Source organism: Geospiza fortis, unplaced genomic scaffold (genome assembly GCF_000277835.1).
Source record: "Geospiza fortis unplaced genomic scaffold, GeoFor_1.0 scaffold171, whole genome shotgun sequence".
Classification (NCBI taxonomy): domain Eukaryota; kingdom Metazoa; phylum Chordata; class Aves; order Passeriformes; family Thraupidae; genus Geospiza; species Geospiza fortis.
Window position 1 is genome coordinate 2,115,868 of NW_005054313.1, and position 20,839 is coordinate 2,136,706.

Sequence of the window (20,839 nt, forward strand, 5' to 3'; positions counted from 1 at the left end):
TTCCTGCTATGAAAGCTGCTGGGTTTAGTTGCCCAATGCCTGGCATTTCCCCAGTATCCTTCAGTTGCCAAAGGAAAAACCTAAAACTGCAGATAAAACTTATCATGCCCCTGTATTAATTAGATGTCCCGAGCAGTGCTCGGAAGGCACTGGAACAGTAACACCTACAAGAGGTCAGTAGAATAAGGGTCAATTATAAATAAGAGAGCAAAAAGGGCTTGAGCCAGACAACCTCTGAAGGTACCTGAACCATTCCTCAGTTTCCAGGCCATTATTAGCAAATTCAGAGATGGCAACATTGCTGATACGGGCCAGACCACCTTTATCATCACTTTGGCCTTGCAGCTATATGAACTACCTGTCTAACAATCTAATTAAACATTTCCCTGTTAAACACCATATGGTCAGGGCACATCATGAGCCATTGCATGGCAATATAAGTTATCAGAAGGAGCAAAGCAGAGGGTCATGTCCAAAAGACAACAAATAGGAGCTGACCTTTCTCAGCAGGGTCTCACAGCCCTGATTTTCCTCAGCAAACACCCATAGAATGGTGATCAGCTTTTATAGACTTCAAATACTCACACGCACCTTGCAGCAAATGAATTTTGGGAACCCAAGTACCACTGCAGGCTTGAGTAGGGCTTGGGCAGCCTGTCCTTTCCAAGGCAAGCATCCAGTTACACTGAGCACATTCACCAGCCATTAAAATACATATAAACCAACTTCAACTGGCCATGACACTCCTGGGCTGACATCTCCCAGGCAACACCAAGGTTTTGTCACAGGCTTCCTGACCCTCATCAGACAAAGCCAACCACACACAGAATTTCCACATCCCCTGTGCTGCCTTCAGCATGTGATGCCAGCCATATGTCACCAACTCCACACACCTGCTTCAAGGGCAGCAAGCTAGACTGTGACTTTTACCAAATGCCTTCATCCTGCCAGGAATTAATTTCTCCCTAAAGCCCTCCTGACATTTCTGTGGATCTGAAACTGTTAATTAAACACTTGCAGCCATGCCCTTTCTCCCCATTTGCATCCTGAATGCAACACGAGTGCAGCTGCAAGCAAAAACCGTTCATCTGCCTTGCTTCCAGCTGGATTTGTCTACAGCAAGGAGTAGGGCTGAACTCATCCATTTGTCCCCAGAACCCCTCTCTGGAGCCATAATGGACAAGGGAACCCTTGCATTAACCTAGTGCAGCAATCATGAAGTAATTAAATCCTTGAGGAACACACAGAGAACCCAGTACCCCCCAGCTGCAGCTGTATTGCCATGGGTGCACAGACATCAGCCATGCAGCTCTCCCTTGGAAATTTGCAGCTGTGCTTTGTGGGCTTCAACTGGCACACAGGGAGCCTGAGAGCTGCTGCAGATGCCTTGAACCAACACATGGAAAAAGTTTCCAGCTTAACTTCAAGATGATATTTTTCCAATAGATTTTTATCTTACATATACCAAAAAATTTGCACTCCGGGAGGTTTTTTCCAAAAACTGTTTCAGTGTAATTTTGCCTATGTGCACAAGAGAAATACTTTAAACAAACCTGCTCCTTTAAGTGTTTGCTTTAGTGGATGCTATTGCAATGAATTATCTTTCTTTAGCCACAGCTGCCTCCCAATGGATTTCCTCTGTTTCTTACAGGAAATTTAACAGCAGTCTCTCCAATCCAAGAGAACTGACAAACTGCTTCAGTTTAGTGAGGCTCCATGCTGGGCGAGTCCCAGAACCTCCTATTCTTTACAAACAGCATTTCTTTTTAAAAGGTGCAGAGAGTTTGTTTCCATATGCTCAGGATTTCTCAATACTGCTGTTCTTACAAACTAGTAAATGAATGCCTCCAGCTAGCAGTAACATTTCTATCAATGTAACAGCCCAGCCCACAGGGATCTAATTTACTGAAACTGGTTAAGTGCTACACAAACATCATCTAGAGAGATTAATTGGCTGTTAAAGTTTGATTGCCTTGCAATCCCTTGGTGATGGTTGGAAAATGAAAAAGTGATCTTTTGTCATTACGTAAATACCTTAAGGTACAGTATATATGCAGGGCTTTGTGTGCATTTTATAAACACAGCAAGTCTTCAGTGGGTAGGAGAGCCATGACCCATTTATTTATACTGAAGTTTATTTAGTATATTCATTATGGATGACATTTTCCTGAAGTTTATTTAGGAGGAAAGTCTTCCCAGGCTGTAATTAATCCAAATTAAAACACATTTATGCTGATCATTAAAGCAATTTGTTGCAGACAAGTTTCCATTTGATCATTTCCCAAAGTCTGTATTACTGTATTCTGAATCTTCCATTTCCTAAGTGCAACTTTTCATTTCTTCTTCTAAAAAAATAATAAAAATACCATAAGCCAGATACCCCTGGCTTCTGGAATTTTTCCACTCAGAGATTCCCTGAAGTTACAGGGGAATTTGGTGTCAGTCTTCTATTACTCAGTTTTCTCCATTTCTGGTTTGTAAAACTCTTGCTTAACCAAGAGTTTTATAACCCTGGTTTTCTCAGGGGAGAGCCCTGATCAGATGTGAGGAAGGGTGCACAGAACAGCTCAAAGCTCTGCTCACTGACCATGCTACAAGAGCCTGTGAGGAGTCAGGAGTAGAGACCAGGCAAATGAGCTGTCACTGTGACCATTCCAAGCAACTTCAGCAATGAAAATTGCTGATTTACACAGTGCAGTCCCATGGATATAAGAAACTACTTTTTCCTGAGAAATTGTCATAATTTTTTCACAAGCTACCTCATTAACAACACTTACACCTCCAATACCTACAGGCATGCCAGAGGGATAGGCACCCCTCATTATTGTTTGTATCAACGTTTAGGATGGTGCAGCAAGGATCAGAAATCCATAGGCAACAGAGTAAGAACCAGTGCTGTTAACATCAGAATGGAATTACTGAAATCACTACTAGCAATGTGAAAAAGAAAAGAAACATTTTTCAGATTCAGGGGAATTTGAAGCTCTTGCATAGTAGGAAAAATCCTTTTTATTCTTAGGCTCAGGAAAATCTGATCAAGAATCAGCAATACAAAATCCTCAGCATCCACCACTAAATTGCTCTTCCAATGATATATGACTAAATATCCATAATAGTTCAGCATCTGGGTTGCATGTAAAGCTGTAATATAGAGGGTGGGGGAAAACCAAGAACCATAGCACAGACTTTATATAAAACAGTCTTAAAATAGACTTTCCAAAGGCAGGGCATGAAGAATTTAAACAATTTGCAGATAGTGATATGTTTGTAGTCTGGATATATGAACAAAAACCCACTTTGTTGTGTGCTGCACGAGTGTGACAACCCATTTATTGAGGAATTTGCACAGTTCTGAAAGAGAGAAAACTGAATAAACCATCTCCTCCAGCTGGGGTGTAGGGCAGGGGGCAGGAGTTAAATCTTTAGCGAAGTCCACAGCTGGTACAGGAAAATAGGTAATGGCCTTTTGGGAAAAGTCATGGAAAAATCCATGATAGGAGTGTCTGTTCATGCACACAAAGTTACCACTGCAGAACAAAGTTCTCAGACACCATGGTGATGAGCATGTTACAAAACAAAGAGTACCAGTTTACACAGTAAAGGGTTCTAGCAGAACTGACCATCAAATGGGCCTAGCTTGTTTTAAAAAAGGAAAACAACCAAAAACCACCAAAACACATCAACATAGCCCCAGGAAAGGCACAGAAGGTGCCTAGCTCAGTCCTTCAGAGCACCTTGTCTGCCTTGTTAATTAGAGCTTTCGACTTGCCTTTGGCCATTTCATCAGATCTTGGGCCAGCAGAGGGGAGGGAGGGGAGTTTGAAGCTTGGAAACCAAGTTCTTCCAAGCTAAAAGCAGAGGTGAGCTCTGCCAGTCTTTTCAAAAGCTGGTGTACTCATCCCTCCCCTTCCCACCCTCCTTCTCCTCCACCACCCTTCTGTGATGCCTGGAGAGCCATGCACTACCCAGGAGCACTTAATCCAAGAGATGCCACTTGCATCCAAAAGATTATCACTGGATTTGGCAAGTGAGATATGCTGGAGGCCAAGATTAGCAGGGGAAGATGGAATGCACTGTTTGGAGCTCTTAATTATCGTCTACCAAGAAAATCTTTTGCCACTGAAGCCTGAATTTGCACTCTGCACTAGGGGTGAACGCACCAAACTCTACTTTAAATTATTTAAAACTATCATGCAGCTGGCTTGGATCATGTTTGTGTAAAATAGCTGACTCAAAACCTCAGATTGCTTGTCCTGTTCAGATTACATTCCCTCACTCATTCTTGTATTTAAATGAAACGCTTTCAAAACAGGCACCTACATCACTTAGGAAAGAAATACACTTTAAAAGAAGTAATAAAACTGTCTCCTTTCTGCAGTGAAAAGGATCCTAATTGCCTTACACTTACTAACACCTCCCAGATTTATGGTGCCAGTTGGATTCATCTCCCTCATATCCCATTAAGAGTGGCTATTTCCTGTCACAGATACACTGAGCAGACCCTGTGCTCGTGCTCTAACCTGCAGATAACGAGAATGGCAGCTCCCTTATTTACTCTGCAGTCCTGGGGCACGAGCACTGTTTGCCTTCTCTGCTGCAGCTGTGCACGTTGGGATCAGCACTTCAAGGATTTTTATGTTCACTTGAAAGTGTCTTTGCTGGGCAGCACGCTCTGGAATCTCACCCATTATGTACAACACTTTAAACTGGCTCCCACCTTTTACAACTTCCTAACTGACTGTTCTGCAATTTATGAGCAGAAACTTAAATGATCTGAATCTCCTGTATCTAATTGCAGCAAGGGAAGCCACAGCATTTGTTGTGCCTTTTCATTGATTTCTAGCCTCGAAATCCTTGCTTTGTACAGCATTGTCAGAGGCAATTATGGCACATGTGTAAAGCTGGATTCCACCAAAGATCCTAATATCTCACACTACAGAGACCCTTCAGAACTCGTAAGGCTTACTGATGGTTCCAATTTCCTTTCTGAAGTTGGCCCCAAGTCCTTTCCCTCCAGGTATATTGAGTTTTTCAGTTTGTGCAATTTTTTTTTATGAAACCAATACCCCATTTTCTTAATATCTTTAAAGACTTCGAGCATGTTCAATATAGAATTTTATTAAACTGGCTTCTATTGAGAGCAGCAAGACACTGATAACAGAAGAGCTGCCAGCACTTTGTAATGCCCAGCATCTACACAACTTTCCTCAGAGATTTCACAATTCTGGGAGGATTTCCTTGGCTTTTCATACTGGTTTGCATCCTGCCAATGGGACTGGTTTGGAATTCAGGAGGTAAAGAGTTAATCATATGACATTTTTTTCCAAGTGTTTTCTCATTTGGGCCATTAAAATTCATTTAAACTTTAAAACAGCTTCTAAGACTTTCCACTTGAATGACATCAAACAGTGCAGTCTAAAGTTTTCCAGTATGTTACTTGACCCCTCAAATGCAGGCATTATATGTTAGTCACATTCTAGACCTCAGGAATCTCTTAAACTTCAAGGTTTTATTTATTTGTTTTAAAGTCTGCTTAAATCTTTTAATCTCCATTTCCCCATCCAATACTGGCAGATACAAGTTATGTTTGCCACATACTACTTACCATTTCTATTATCTTACTTCCTGTGTTGCTTTTCTGGTAGAAACACATCTGAATGATGACCAAAAAACATCTTTGCACTTCTAGCATACAATTACTGCACCTGAAAATCTTTTGTCATAAGTCTGAATGATTTTCCCATATTTTTCAAACATTGCTTTCTCACTGAAGGAGTTACTAGATTGCCTTGCACTACAGTTGGGATTTTTAAATCTAAACTAACCAGAATGTTATTTGGCTTCCAAAGATAGTCCTTCTTTCCAGTGAAGGACTCCCTTAGTGCCACAATCTAACAGCATTCACAGCTTATATTAGAGTGTTTTAGCAGTGATTAGATTGAAACCATATACTGAATGCTTTTTTCAGCTCTGTTATAGGAAAAATTTTCCCTAAGTTTTATTTTATAAAGTTGAAAAAATAAAATATTTAAAGTCAGGCATCACAAGAGCTTGTGGATATTTACTTTTACAGTTCCTAACTTGGTGTACTACTTTTCTTCTATGATGCTCAGCCTAATGTTTCCATTCATGCTATCACAGACATAAACTTGAAATATCATCAAACCTCTGCTCACCCCAACAATTTGGCCTTTAATTCATAAGATATCACATGCAAATGTGAAAGAGCTTAATAGCATTCCAGTCTTTTACTGAAAAGTAACACTACACTTGCCATTTTCCACTGAGCTGCACTTTCTTTAGATCTCTTTGGTAAAGGGAGCATTGCCCACTTTTTAAAGCAACAGAGGATTTAAATTATGAGAGGCTGATTTTAAAGTTCTCTGCTCAAGTGAAAGAATAACACAGATACATGGAATTAGATGAGGTTGATAAAATAATAGGTGGAGCCAAGCCCTGCACAGATTCTCCATTTTCAGTTTTACTAAGAGCAGCACACAGAGGACTAATCTACACCATTTTAGCCAGGGGATAAAGGTAAGGGACAGAAGGGCTGAATAAGGCTACTGACCACATTTTCTCTATTAATTCCTGTGTTTTTCAACACAACACAAACCCACAGGTACTGGGTGGGTTATGCCACAGTACCCTAGAAAGGAATAATGCTCTGTACACTTGCAAACAGAGCACTAGATCAGAACACTCAAGTCAGTGTCAATAAAGGGACAAATCAGTTTTGTTTCTACTAGACATAAAATAATGACAACACTGATCCCCAGTTCTTTCCCACCCAATTCTCCTTATGACTTTTCAAGCAAGAGCAGTAACCTCATTTGCCAGAATAAACACAAAGAGTGTTGCTACAGCCTATTTTGTTCATTTTTTCTTATTAAATTCTGACACATAAAGGCCAAACCCAAACAAAATATGCACGTTCCACAATGTCAGTCATTGAAGACCTGCCTTACCCTAGCAAGCATCTGTGTCTAAATACCATTAAATGTTACACAATCAGTCAATATCAACATACTGGCTGCCTGCAGAAAGGAGCTCCCTCCATTTTCATGTCAACCCCCACTCAAAAAAACCCCACATTTGGGGTAAGGCCATTCAGGTTGATCCTTTGTAGAATAAAACTTTCAAGATTAAATTAACTAATTCTGAGTATTCCTATTAACATTTAGAAACAAGCCTTCCAAACATAGTCCTGACAGCAATGCTGGGATTATAATTCTAAGAGTTTATGTAGATGCTGATCAGCTCCTAAAACCAACAGCCCTGGCATTTTTGTTAAAATAGCTTTCCCTGCAAGCATTCGTCTCTTAGCACAGCCTCAGAATGACAGCATTTCTTGTCATTCCTGAAGGAATTGCTCTAATATCCTTGACACTGTGTCTGTGTGGCAGATACAGGAGCACAGAGCACAAATGCAGACTTCCAGGAAATTTCACCTGTGCCTTTGTTGTCTTGTTTTCACTAGGCAATTGCAAATATCTGGTTCTAGAATTATAATGTCTAATTTTTTCTTATCAACCTTACTGAAAACTACTACTCTACTGATGTGTCTCCCTGGAGAACCCATGGCTCCAGTTGCCCAAGGTGCTTTTCAGCTGTCTGTTTACTGAAGCAATACTTAAAACAGGAAAAAACAACCAGAAGACAGGAAAAAAAAAAAGAAAACCAAAACACAGACAAATGCAGGAGTTCTCAGGAGACTGAATTTAACAGCATTTGTAGACCATAATGTGAAGACCCACCCCCCTCAAGTGATTGCTGTAATTTCTTCAAGAGAATTACAAATAGCATTTAAATTTATTTAAAATAAGGTTAATTAAACTGGAATGCCTAACTACAGTTTATTTCCCTTGCCTTAGGAATTAAAAAAAAATACCCCAAACTTTGAAAAGCATCAAAAATTTTGAAGATTGGTTTGTTCAAAACATTTGTTCATAGCTCAGGTTACAAGGGAAATCTTTGCATCATTTTCCCTCATATGGGAATATTATGAGGGCATATTAATATTCCCTTTAAGTTTCTCAATACTTGAAGCTGAATATCACAGCCCTTTCAAATTACATAAAGAACAACTTGGCATGAAATTAATGTGGATGTGGGGCTTTGGTTATTTTTAACAAGTATTTCAAGCACTTTTTTCACTCTTGCCATGCAGCAAGAACTAAGAACATTTCAGTCAAAGTTTAAAAAGGCATTTGACTAAAAATTGGAAGTGGTTAACGTTCTGATGCAATTTTAACTGCCACGTGAATATCTAATTGGGAAATCTCTTGCCTTAATGGACTGTTTCAAAGTGCTCTGTCCTCACAGCTAATGACTGATTCAGTTTTTACAGCAGAACCAACTCAGATTACACTTCTTATCAATTTTAATTCATATGATCTTATGAGTTCCTTCAGAAAGTGTAGCCATTTACCAGACTCCCGTAAGTAGATATTCCTCACACATTTCCAGGGGGAGTGCTTGGGGGAAGGTGTGTGTGTGTGGTGTGTGATATAAGACCTCCTTAAAGCATTAAGTGCTAGGAAATCCAAATAACATTTAGGTGGAGCAACTTCTCCCCAACACCCTAACTTTATTAAAATACTCAGCCAAGCAACTGCTAGTTAAATACCACAGAAATGGCCATGATACCACACAAACCCCATAAATCTCGCTGCATATGCACTCGTCACTCATATTCAATAGTGATGGGTGTATTTTAAATTTCACATAATCCCATTATCTAGCAACACCAAATGCAGACAACTGTATAATTTCCAAAGACAGCTTCTTGGCATATAAACAAAAGTTATCTCCTTACTAATAAATTAAGCAACTTTCATTGTGAACCAAAAAAAAAATAAAAATTTCTCTATGCCAAGATTATGCATAAATTTATGGGCTCCAAGAAATTAAGAAACTGTTATCTGTTCAGAAAGAAGTCTCTGCACACACAATAACTCCATTCATTTTCATGATCAGCCTTTTGTTCCAGTCTCCTCATGAAGATCTACAGCTTCTTCCCACCTCTGGTTCTTAAAAGTAACTTTCTTTTATAAATAAGGCATAAATACAGACCCAGTGTCAGTGGGTTCACCTAGCTTTGGCTCTGACCATTGATATTTCTGAAGAATTCCAAGCAGATGGACATGTGCAGCAGCTGTGTGTCCCCTGCACTGGGGGAAGGCAGTCAGGAGATGAGTGATGACCTTTAAATGAAGGTTATGGGGAAGGGAGACCCAGTGCCAGACTGGGCTGGCCAGAGGGACACCAGAAGCTTCTCAGGAACCAGCCCTGATCACTCTGCTCAGCACAAGATCATTCTCTTGACTGCTTTGTTGAACGAGATCTGGAGCCTGGCACATGAGTGAAGAGGCCTGTGAATGTACACAGATCAAACTGTGTATTTGCTACAGATTCAAAATTAGGTATGTTCTATAGGAGTGTTGCAGCCCAAAATAAATGACAAAAATCACTTTTTTCTAACAGCTTTGATCTGACTGTAGAAAAAGGTTCTTCTCTCATCAAGACATTTTGTATTCTATTAAGTGACCTGACCTAATCATTTAAAAATTCATTAAATGCTACCAGCAGTTGTGAAGTAGAAGGACAAAGGAAAGACCAACAATGAACAAAGGTCTGACCAAATTGAAAGCACTACAACAATCAGCTTGTGCTGATGTTTAGGAGGAAATTCAAAGCTTTAAGTTTTTAATAGGATTTTTATTTGTCATTTTTCTCTATGTTTAGGAATAGGGGTCAAAAGTGGAATTATCTGTTTGTTCTGAGCCATGCCAGTGTATTCTTGCTTAAAATCCTCCTGTGGAATGCTAGATGAAGTCCATTGAAAAAATAACCTTTTGGGTTTTTTATATTCAATCAGATGCTCATACCTGCACCAGCACGAGTTTCACATTTCTTACACGGCTGCCACTGCTGGTTCCAGCATCCCAAACCCAGGGAAATGGCAGCAGAGCCCATGAGGAGCTGCAGTCATGAACAATTTAAGCAGGCACAGACTAAGCATCTGCAGGAACGTTACACTCCAAGCTTCAGTGGTTTGCTTTTTCTTTGCACTGGTGCTTGCATTTTTACTATGTGGTAAAAATATCTAGAGGCGTAGGTTGAAGGGGTTTTAATCTATGACTTGTTTAACTTCAAAACAATAAATAAAAAATAAAAATCAATTAGAACAGCCAGGAAAAGAGAGCTGCTTTTGTTGGCTTCAAATGAAGGAGTCTAATATATCCTTTCATAAACAAACCTCCTCTCTACTAAGGTTTCTTGTAAGAACAAGGCAGGCTTCAAAACAGGTTCAGAGATTCAGTGAGGATAGGAACCCAAAAGTTCAGAAAATTCATTTGTCTGCAAAGCAGAGCTGGAAGTCCCAAGGGAGCAGCTTGAGTGAGACTTTCTAGTACTTACCAGGTCTGCTCAAGCACAAAGGGCACTGTAAAAACAACCTCTCAGGGTGCTTTTCAGGAAACTAGACGTTTTCTGCTGACCCAGCCAGAACCCATTAATTTCAGTGCATAAAATGATGAATAGAGAAGCTGGCTGCCCTCAAAGGTAAACAGAGGTCAAGGTGGAGCTTGGCAAGCAGCTAGTTTTTGGTTAAAACACCACCCAAAAAAACCTAAATGTTTCATGCAAAACTGCTCAAATTAAAGGAAGTAATTTACATAAAGATTTTATAAACTATTTTGATCATCTTCCAGGAATAATCCAGTTGATGAGTTTAATGGCAGAAACATTATCAGATCAGAACACTTCTAGGGAAAACAAAAAAACCCCATGATTTTTATGTCTTATACATTGAAATCATAATATTCCATTGAATATTATGGCTTCAATGACCAACTAACTGTGTATATACCTGTCCAAACAAGAGAGGCCTACAAGTCTCTATAGATTTTATTTAGCATCAAAAAAATGGCAAGTTATCTGCAGTCACCAACAAGAAATTGTTAAAAGTCCGTAAGTAAATTATTTCCTGCTTATTCTTCTTTGGATGTTAATAATTTCATCAAAATTGGCTTCTGCTCCTTGAACCACAGCACTAGATCTCTGTAGTTGTAACAGGTTCCATGTTTAGACACTCAGGAGATGGCCCTCCAATCACCCAGTGCAAAACAACAACTAAATAACTATTTAGTGCAATACAACACCAGGTTGCAAAGTAAAACGGACCAACAATACATTCTTTCAAAATATCTTTATGCTACTCCAAGCAGACAAGAGCCTTGACTGACAAACCTTCACAGGCCTCCATTAGTGACCCACTGAACAGCACAGGCACTCAAAGGTAAGATCTGCAGGGTTCCTGCTTTCTGAGTGTATAGATGGAGTTAATAAAAACACCAGAACTGGGGTAATGAGAACAGTTTTGCTCTTTCCTTTCCACCCTCCATATAATTCTGCTTTAATTTCTGTCTAACCCCACATATAACTTCACTCCTCTTCTGGTGCTTAGTTTTCTTTTCTCCAGACCCCTTTTAGCCCTAAGGCAAGGCAGAGAAGGTGAGCACTGTCAGAGGAAGGAAAGGGAGAGTGGGAGGGAATGCCCTGGGCCTGAGCAAAACAGGTTTTCAGAAATCCCCCACTTTCTCATCTCAGGCAGTGCCAGAGAAAATAACTGTGGAAAGCAGTCACCTGAACCCATGGCCAGGCTCTCACTTACACACCCCACTGGCCTCTGCTTGCCAGCAGATGTGATCAAACACGTTCATAGCTCCAGGGATCCCAAACTGACAAATTTCATACATCAGCCTTCCACAAAAATAGAAGGAAATCAATCACAAGATTTACTCATCACACAGTCCTAAGAATCAGCTGCTCGTGATGCCACTGGCTTGCTGGGGGATGCAGGAAGGAGACTGGAGGTGCATTTTAATTGCATCACCCAGAGATACCTATCTGCCATCTTTATGGAGCAGAATCTGTTTAGAGGAGTCTACCCATGGCCAAAAAAAGCTTTCCAACAATGCAAATCAAAATGTCCTTGCTTTAGAAAAACATTACAAACTGATATTTTGCTTGCACTTAGAAACAAGACTCATGTTCTGACCCAGGCAAGTCCAGGCTAGGTTGCCCCTGACCTTGACTAATGTTTTCTTGGCATATTTTTCATGTGTATCATCTCCCTAGAGCACAGCACACAGAGAGCTTCCAGTTACTAAAGCAGCTCCTCTTTCCTGAGTATGCCCAGATGACGAGTTGGAATCTAGATTTTCCATGAAACTTATTGTCATAGGACCTTTAAGGGCAAGGGAAGACTAAAGGATTGAAATAAATATATTTAGAGGAAAACACGGGATAAGGGAGAAGAGGGGGAAATTGAGATTCGGGTTCCAAAAGGAGAATGGATAAATTCTTAGAGGGGAGACTAAAACAAGGGAGAGTGGCAATGCTAGGGAGAATAGGATAGAAACTAAGCATTATTATTATTATTTCTCCCCTACATCCTAGGAGTAAGTGAAAGAGAGTTTCCACAGGAAAAAAGATGCTTGGCTCCATCATTCAGCAATATTTGCTTCTACCTCTGCACCTTCCTACCTCTGACCTATCCTGCAAGAGCACTTGCAATCAGGGGTTTGGAAGGGCTTTGAGCATTTTACTCCATTTTATTTATCATTTAGTCTTTTTTAGTCAAGACCACAATAGTCATTCTCACAAAATCTAAACCTATGAGCTGTCACTGGAAGGGTATCCCTTGAGCTATCACAGTGACACGTGCCCAAGGAAGTGCCTGTCTCACAGCAGGAAAAAGCACATAGATTACCCAGGTCAGTTAATGAGCAAGGAAAAACTGGATACACAGTGCTCTAGTGCCTACAGAAGGTGTGCAATAAGCTCCTTAGCCAAAAACCCTCATCCCTGCCCTAGAGCTATGGTTTATCAGATAACTTAATTCACATTCATACAGCAGCTTTTATCCTATGATCCCAAAACCACTTTATAGGCCATGCATCCAGCATAATTTACCTATTCATACATACTCTCCAGCAGATGTAGCCACACCAAAGTCAGAAGTAATATTTCATTTTCACCTAGAGGTGAGGATGAAGCATTTTCTTAAACCAGATTCCTCCTTCCAACCAGAGAAACACCACATGCTAAGTAATAGAATTTTCCTAATACTGGAATAAGAATCTAATTATTCCCTAATTTTGCCAGCTCCTATGAATCATGAGGAAGAGATTAAAGCAAAAGTAAATATTGGTTCCCAGTCCTATTTACAGTAATCATCTCAAACAATGAAGCTACTTGAGTCACTTATATTATTAGAAGGTGGATGTGGTTATATTTTCATCATTAAATTTGCAGATAACTCTCTGCAAAACCAAGTGTTACTCTGGAGAATTACTGAAGTCTAAGCAGCAGCTGTGCCCATCCTAGCAATACAATGCAATTTTTCTGAAAATTCAAATGCAATCTGCTCCCAGGCATGAGCAAAGTGGCAGTGGAGAGCTGAGTATTGCAAGGCAGCAGCAGACTAAAAACCTAACAGAGATCAACAGCCTTACATTTATCAGCAGCTAAAGATTTTCAAAGGGTGGTGAATAAAAAAACCTCCATCACTGCTCAGCCCCCCTTTAAAGAACACCTCTCCTCAAAGCTGGCTACTAAATTAATTTTCCAGGAGAGCCTTAAGTATCTCGAGCAAATAACATTGTACTACATCCTTCTGGCATTCCTCCCATCCCAGAGAACACTGCACACATCACTTAAATCAAATACTTGTGTTTTCACTCCTGTTTTGTCAATGACCAGATGTTTGAGCAGTCCTATCAGTGGTTAGAGAAGGAGCCAGAGAAGCATGATGAATAGCACGAGGATGAGTGGGCACCACTTCAAAAAGTCTGTGCTTTAAATCCCATAGAATTTAAGAGGTTTAAGTGCCACGATGCTCGATTCATTTTATCACAATGATTTAAATAGCCTGTTCTGCAACTGTAAGTCAGATAATCAAGGCATGAACATTTTAGTCATAAAAGCTTGAACAGCTACAGCACTGCTTGATAATTATAGGTGTGCAATTTTATGGCAATAAGGATCTCTTTAAGCTGAAAGACCAGATTTTTCTTCCTATAGCCTGGCAATTTTATTTACAGAAAATGAAAGTAAGACATGCTGTTTCCTAAAAAAAAATTTCAATAATGCTTCACCAAAAGATACCCAAGTCCTACTTGTGCTGGCCTTTGAAACAAAAGCCTCCATTCAAGAGAAAGCAAAGCAAAACTGTTCACACACAAATACACTTGACAGTACGAGTCTTTCAAGAAACATTGGAATAACAAATACTCAAAAGTATTTTGGTGTAATCTCCCTGTCCTTCTGATCTGAATGTCATAAAGAAAAAGCAGAAAGTTAAAGTTCAAATCTGTCTTACTTAAAGTGTAAGTAAAAACGTATCTTTGACACACTTCATTGTACACACTTCAAAGCTCTTTACTGGTTTTCTGTATAAATTCAATTTCACTCTTTGCCTAGAAGAAAACAACTCCCCAATGGAATATGCAGCCTTTTAATGGCAAGTACTTTACTCTATTGGGGAATGAATATTGGAGAAAAACATCTGAATGCTATATTCAATCAGACCAATGAAGGAAAATTATTGCCATCTTGGAGTTCAGGTACATTGAGGGTTTGCTCAACTCTCCTCTTTAAGGGAAAAAAAAAACCCTAACCAAGTCTCTTGAGTTCAGAATAAAGGACAAAGGATGGTTTTTCATCTGTAAATGCCAGCAAGACACAGCCCTGCCATAAGTGCAATGCAGGGACACTGCCTTGCTCTCCAGCCTGGGGAAAACATCACAGGCTGGAGACAGCCATAGAGCACACTTTGTGTCTGTGCCAGTCTGTTTTGTACCCAGGGGGCTCCTGAGCCAAAAAAAAAAATAGAAATAAGTCAAAACATACACACACAAAAATAAATAAGTCAAAGCATGCAAATAATTGTAGACTGAGCAGGAAAATGGAGAGAACATGTTTCAGTTCTGTCAGATCCCGAGGGTTTTAAGCCAGAAGTATTACCAGTATGATCCACCATCCAGTCCAAAATTCCCTAACAACATGACAAGCTGGCTTGACAACACTGCTTCCAAAAGATAACACTCACAGAAAAAAAACATAGACACACTTTCACAAAGGGTCACGCAGAGAAAGAACAAGCAATGCAACATTTTTCCATGTCATCAGCACGAAACTCCACCAAAAAGCAAGACTGAATTTTAAAGTGACAATATTAAAAAAAAGTTTTCTGGCTGTTTCCTACATTTCAAAGCAAGCAACAGAATCTGAGTTGCACTAAGTTCTCCCCAGCACACTCTAATCCTTCAAAAGCCTTTCCTCTTATGCCTGAGGCTTGGCTGAGGGACCCCTGCTCTCTGCGCAAGCTCCTCACTCAAGTTCCCTCTTCTGCCACTCCTTACCCACCATGCACCTCAGTCCAAAAACCTCTCCTGTGACTGCACTCAGCAGATCACTTTTCCCCCTCCTTCCAGATTATCTGTCCTTTCATTCCTTAGAGAAAACATCCCAAGCCAAGTCAAGCAGTTGTCCGTCACAGCTAGAAAAGGCACCTTGAAATCAGAACAGCTACTTTGACCTCTGTGGTCTCAGAGAGGCCACTGGATAAAAAAAGCCTTCCACTTACCCAAGGGGTTGCTATTTTTTTAATTTACTTGAAGTTCAGCACTGGCACTGAAATTCTTTACCTATGATGCAAGGGAGACCATAACAGGTACAGCAGAGTCTTAGCACAGATGTTGTTTCTGCATTACCTTCTTTTCCAGAAAATGTGGTCATCTTGCATGGCACATGCAAATGTCATATAGTTCCCATTTCCTGAGTAAGATTTATAAATCAAGCCAGATTTTCATCTCCATTCTAAATCTCAGACTTCTTTTGAATTAATCTATTTGCTCCCAAAGTTTCATGTTTCAAAGCTGCCGTTTCAACCATTAACAATAAACAGTAGTAACAGTACTACCCCAATCATGACCACTTTTGTAACAAAAATCTCTAGTTACCTAGTTTTATCATATTCAAGTAATTAAAAGGAATGATTTTCTGAACAATTTCCTTGGATAAGTTGCATTCTTAAATGCCTGTACAGTGGTTTTTAAATGACTACCAAGTTAAAGAGAAAATGGTGTTCTGAGACTCACTGGGAATGGTTACCCTTAATTCCTCTTCAATTTTTTTAAAAGGTAATTTATAACATTACTAAAAAAAACTTACTGGCAGAAACAACACACAGTTGCCAAAGATCTTTGATCTCCGTCAATAACTGCCACACCATGTTCAGTGAAGTGATTTATGATCAGACAAAATTCACAACTCTACATATTCCAGTCACAGGCTCTCTCTAAGGCAATTGGCACGACCATGCATGGCATGCCATAGAAAATATTTTCTAAGAAACCTTGAAAAATAGGACTAAAGCACTCAGTGACAGCAATAATGAACCTCAGACATCTCAACTTGCTGGACAGTTTTTTTCAACCCTATCTTTGCTCCTGAATACTTTGCAGCCTTAAGTCGTTTGCAGTCTACACGTACTAAGCACCTCTCAGCACCATCTTCTTTCCATATTCCAGCACCATGAAAGCTGAATTACATCAACTTCCTGCTCCCAGCAGAGGTCTGGACCCTGTGACCAGGTCATCCTGCCTTCTAATTAACTTCTCTGGTACAAGGGGTTGCTGCTGTCATAATCAGCCCTTTCAAGCTTTCATGATGAGACTCTAAATCTCTTCAGCACACAACAACTTTGGTGGGTTAAGAGTCAATTGAATCTTTTTAATAAAAACAACTATCTTCCACTGACCTGTGCAAATTTTATTTGCTTGATGGAGCTGATCAAACTCTAGAATCAATTGTTAGCAAGTGCTTCCAATGATACAAGCATTGGCTTGTGCTGCTCTTTGTTAGTACTTGGTGAGATGGTGATGGGGTATTTGAAGGATTTCCAAACAAGAACAGTTCTACAGACATCAGTACGCCACAAGATGCAGGATTTATTTAAAGTTAACTTAAAATGGCTTGGAAAAAAGTTAATTTAAAATGCCTTAAAAAGTCATGTGCTGTGAGCCAAGTGAAAAGGCATCCACCACAAAGGGTGGATAGCAGAAGAGAACAATTAGCAAGTAGTTCATGTTGAAAATAAACAAAATGACTAAAGCAGAACAGCAGCTATGAGAGTAGCAAATTTATTTGCAATTGACAAATATAAGGACAGTATTTTCTAGCTCTGCTCCCAAACAGTATCATCTTTGATTGAAACTTGATCAAAATGTCACCTAAGCTTCTCTTGAATTCAAGTTTTTTACAACATCATCCATAATAAAACATTTAAATAGTACCAGTGCTCCATTCACAGCCACCAATAATTTAAAATAATAGCAATTCCCACTATTTTTTTTCTGCTGAGCATACAGTTTTACTAGGAAGGCTTAAACACATCCTTAGTCCAGTGCTACTCCTAATTAGGCAAAGACAAAAGTTTGTGATACCTCAGCCCTTAACTGGATTTAGGCTACTTTCTGTTCTTCCATCAGAGGCTAGGGAGCCTGTGTTTTAATGTAGCAGCATCCCACAGGCAGGCCCACTAATGAATCTGCAGAAGCCCATCAATCCAAGTAAAACTCAGTAAAACTCATTTGACACCGATTTAAACCTTTCCCTCTTAGCCTTCCAAGCCCCTTTTCCTCCAAGACTTTGTTTGAGCATTTATTTCCAGCATCACTTGATTGGGTCCAGACATTTCATTGCATTTCAAAGTGAGATGTTGAGTGTCTGCCCGGGGCAGACAGGGTGCTGATCACCAGCATAAACATTAGGAGGTAAAATACCCAGTGACACCTCCTCAGCATATCAGCTCCCAGATGTGTTCAGCAAAGAACGAGGCCATTGCTCAGAAGGTGAGCACTGAGCACAGGAATTGCACATTGCAAACTGACAAAGGAGAACCAGACAATTCAAAATACTCTAAAACACTTGTTTCCTTACCAATAAATGCCAAAGGAAAAAATAAGCTAAAACACACTTTTCTTCTTTGCTGCAGGCTGGGACCAAGCCACAGACTTCATTGAGTTAACACAGCCAGCAGAGAACTGCGGGGAAATAAAGGAAGAATGGACAACTGCAGGGAAATAAAGGACCACAGACTGACTCTCTCATACAAGGAATATTATCAATATTTGCACTGAGGTAAAACCAGATAACAGGAGGAGGAATGCCAACCAAACATTAAAGTCATAAAGACGGGGAAAATTACATCTTGCATTCATCAGTCTGTTATTACATCAGTCTTTGGCCACTAACAACCAATTTATCTGGAAATGGCAGATTTTCACTTTTGGTGTACACATGCCTGGACAGAGAGGCAGAATGTGATATAGTTTTGTTTTAGAGAGTGTTTTGTTGAGGGTTTGTTTTTTTTTTAAAGCACAAGTACTCTCTACTGTAATCCTAGGGAATGAAGCCTGTTGTGAAGAAAAAACTGCTCTGCACTTCTTAAAATACAGCCCACCAGATACTTATCCTAAAAATAAGATTTGACAGAACAAAGGTAAAAAGAATAATGAACTGTTTATCTTGTCCAGGGATTAAATTGCTATTGTTGTATTTCAGTCAGTAAATTCTGTCAGTTTTACTGCCTGCTCCAGTCTGTTCTCATACACTGGATCATAGTCCACAAGTCCAGTAAAAGATACTTAAATATTTTTTCTGCCTTTTAATAAAAGATTCATTGCCACCACTACAGAGGCCAGAAGAAAAATCATCTTCAAAAATCACAGATCTGACTGAAGAAATAAGCAGGGAAACAGGTTTCTCTCATTTGTGAAGTGGCAAAATCTTGATAGAGAGGTGGAAAACTCAGTGAGAGTGAAACATGAGGTCAAATATTCAGAATGCAAATAATCCACCCAGACCTAGGAGTTTATATGCAGAGTAACCACATTGAGCTGCCTGCCAAAGTTCTCTAGAAACTCAAATTTCAAGAGGGGTGGAGGGGAGACCAAAAAAATAAAAAGCACAACACAAGACATCCATTTAGACTTGAACAGGGCAGTTCTAAAGCATGCAAGAACAACAAAATTTTGGTGCTAAACCCTGAATTTTCTTTAGTAATGCACATCTTCCCATGAATAATAGAAGAGTATCCTCAATGTTTTATGAGGTATAGCCTAGTCCTGAAGACTATCTGCAGGACTTGCTTATACTGATACTTTTGCATTGAAGAGATCAGTAATATTCAGCTAACTAATAAAGGGCATCTACAAGCTACAATGACAGCCTCAAAAAGTGAAAATCAACAAGGTCATTCTAAAAAAATGGATTTGGAGCAAAAAAAAAATACTTTTTTATTTCTTTACATCACTGCAGTATCCAGGAGCCCTGATGAGCCCAGACCCCAGTGTGGTAGATGCTACTGTACAGCCAGTTTACGAACCAGACATGCTTCTCAATGAGTAAAAGAAAGTACATGCTAATAATGTTATTACAGCATCAGTGCAGCATTATCTTAGACAATGAAAAGTGTGGAAGTTTTATATGCTATCTTTATTGTTATTAAAAGTAGCACTGTTACCTTGGCAACTGCTGAATCACTTGGGAGTTTGTTAAAGAAACCCAAATGTTACTTATACTTGCACATTTGCAATCAATTTAGGGAAAACAATTGGGGTTTTGTTGGGTGTATTTTTTTAAACAAATCACACATTTTTTCCTTATGACTATGACCCTGCAAAATTCAGCATTTTGGGGGTTTCTTTCAAATAAATCAGTTCTTGGGATTTAATTAAGGCAGTTCATGTCTCATTTGCACACAAAGTAATCTGCACTTTCTTACACAACAAATTCTAATAATTCATCTAGGATGTCAGTCAGAAATAGAAGCACAGACACTCTGCAGTGCACACAAAAATTCCCATCAGTTTCCCACCTCCTGTGCAGGTACTGGCAATGCGGACAGGCTTTTTTCCCTGGGGAGTTTGGAAGGGGGACAGGAATCCCAAACCCCTCTTCTGCAGGGGTTCAGACCACACTCCCAGGCACAGGAGCACAGAAATGGGAAAAGGTGGCTGCACAGTACCCTAAAACACCAGGCTGCCAGACCTGAACTTGCCTGTCTTGGCTTCCAGGTGTTGGCATCCTTTGGTTTCCAGGTTTTTTCACCCTTCCTCAGCAGTATCTGTCTGATTTTAGTGTAAGAACTGGGTGCATGAAGATAATGGGAAACTGCAGGAGGATCAGTTTGTGAGATGTGATGATTGTGTGGGATGCCTCTTTTCTTGCTAGTTTTCATGAACATATTATTCCCCAAGTACAGGCCAACAGCAGTGAAAAGCAGAATACTGGCAACTCTCAGTTTATCTATCAAGGAACCTCATGCAACTCAATTAGGCTGTAAAAGAGGGGCTGATTTTGCATAATCTCATTTTTCTAAACTGAAATTGCCACACACAATCAGTGTGTGAGTGTGGCCCAAGTAAAATGCACATTTTCCTTAAAATAAACACAGCCTAAAGCACATCAGATTCCTTCAGACTGTCACCTCTGAGATGTACAGAGCCAACCAGAATAAATGCCAAGGGTTACATACAAATTCTCCTAACCCACACTGGCAGGATAAAAGGAGGCTCAGGGAAAGCCTTACCTCTCCCTATATCTGAAAGGAGGTTGTGGGGTTTGTCTTCTCCATTAATTCTTTATCACATTGCACTTGGAGGGTCAACTTACACCATAGCCAGAGGAACTCCTGTTTTAAATACTTATTAAATATCTTTAGTGAGAGAATGGAACTGAACACACCCCCCCGCCAGAAAATATG